We start from the raw sequence: 1,985 nt of genomic DNA on the forward strand, positions 1-1,985 counted from the left end.
AGGAAGTGGTGTCCGGTTTTCCGTACTTTTCTTTTCTAGAGAGGGAGTCCAACGCAGAAGGTTTGGTTGAAATCGGGCCGGTGGTTTTGGAGAAAATGACCAAAAACCAAACAGACGATTTTAAAAAGACGACAGGCGCGCGGCTTACGTCTTTTTTTTTTTTTTGACCAAAAATTAAAATTTCTTCAAATTTCTCCAAATTCGGATATATCATCTGGGGGTCCGAGGGGAGTCCAACGCAGAAGGTTTGGTTGAAATCGGGCCGGTGGTTTTGGAGAAAATGACCAAAAACCAAACAGGCGATTTTAAAAAGACGACAGGCGCGCGGCTTACGTTTTTTTTTTTTGACCAAAAATTTAAATTTCTTCAAATTTCTCCAAACTTGGATCAGGGTTTCCCGCAGCGCTTTCCTGTTAAGGCGGCCGCCTTAACAACAAAGAGCTGCCGCCTAAACTAACGTCTTAAAAAAAAAAAAATGTAGCAATATTCGCCGCCGCCGCCCCCCCCCCCCCCGTCATCCTCTCACACCAGTGTTGGGCAGTAGCGACGTTACTACAAGTAGCGGCGTTAGTAACTTAACTACATTTCTCAGTAGCGTGGTCGTAGCGTCGCTGTTTTCTACATCAAATAGCTTTTCAGTAGTTAAGCTATTTAATTGATCAGTAGCGCGGTAGCGTCCACAGAAGCTACATTTCCCCAGGCATTTCTAGACCTTAAATGCACCGCTTCCATGTGATGTCATGTACGTATCTGTTGGCCCATCTGCTGCAGCGGAGCGCAGCACACAGCAGGTGACAGAGGAGGAGGGATAGTTAAGTTTGTGAATCAGAGCCGTACTGGACAACTTTATCGCTGCACAGCGACCGCGCGCACCGTTGCACGTCGCTCCAAGTGCCGGTGCGTCCTGTCTGCAGCGGAGACACGGCCACTGACAGGGCTGAGTGACGGGACCGTTCCTGTAGGAACGCGCCTTTTAATGAATCAAACCAAACACCCTGAACAGCATGCTGAGTACGAGAGGGAGAGACGACTGCAGCAGTTAAAACGAAAGCTCCTTGTCCCAGCATGTCTCCGTCCGTGGCCGACGTCTTTTAAAACAGTGTTTCCCAACCTTGGGGTCGGGACCCCAAGGGGGGTCGCCTGAAATTCAAATGAGGTCGCCTGAAATGTCTAGTAGCCTAATTGATTAATTTAAAAAAAATCTGACCAAGAAAGGTTAGGAACCACTGTTTGAAAAGACACTTGGGTTTTTTTGGAATGTACTTGCATAGATCTTTCAGCACTCACAATGGGCCGATATAAATGAAAAACTTTATTTAACTTCTAAAAAAAATAGCTTTGATGTAGCTAAGCTACTTTTGTCATTTTATTGTAGCGTAGCTTGCTACATTTCTCTGGTGGGTAGCTTCAGTGTAGTGAAGCTTCATTTCATGCAGAGTAACTTGTAGCTTAGCTCACTACATTTTCCAAGTAGCTTGCCCAACACTGTCTCACACACATACACACCACAGAGAAGCGCGCATGCATAACAGCAGCGCGTGTTGAAAGCGAAACTTAATACGGCGCGGCGCGGCGCGTTCAGCCCCCCCCCCGACGATCGATCCGCTCGCCTCCCCCCCCGTCGACAGGTCAGACACCACCTTAACTAACAAATTTTCTGGGGGAAACACTGTGGATATATCATCTGGGGGTCCGAGGGGAGTCCAACGCAGAAGGTTTGGTTGAAATCGGGCCGGTGGTTTTGGAGAAAATTACCAAAAACCAAACAGGCGATTTTAAAAAGACGACAGGCGCGCGGCTTACGTTTTTTTTTTTTTGACCAAAAATTTAAATTTCTCCAAACTCGGATATATCATCTGGGGGTCCGAGGGGTGTCCAACGCAGAAGGTTTGGTTGAAATCGGGCCGGTGGTTTTGGAGAAAATGACCAAAAACCAAACAGGCGATTTTAAAAAGACGACAGGCGCGCGGCTTACGTTTTTTTTT

This window comes from Trachurus japonicus, chromosome 15, assembly GCF_045865225.1.
Source record: "Trachurus japonicus isolate A0001 chromosome 15, Traja_1.0".
Classification (NCBI taxonomy): domain Eukaryota; kingdom Metazoa; phylum Chordata; class Actinopteri; order Carangiformes; family Carangidae; genus Trachurus; species Trachurus japonicus.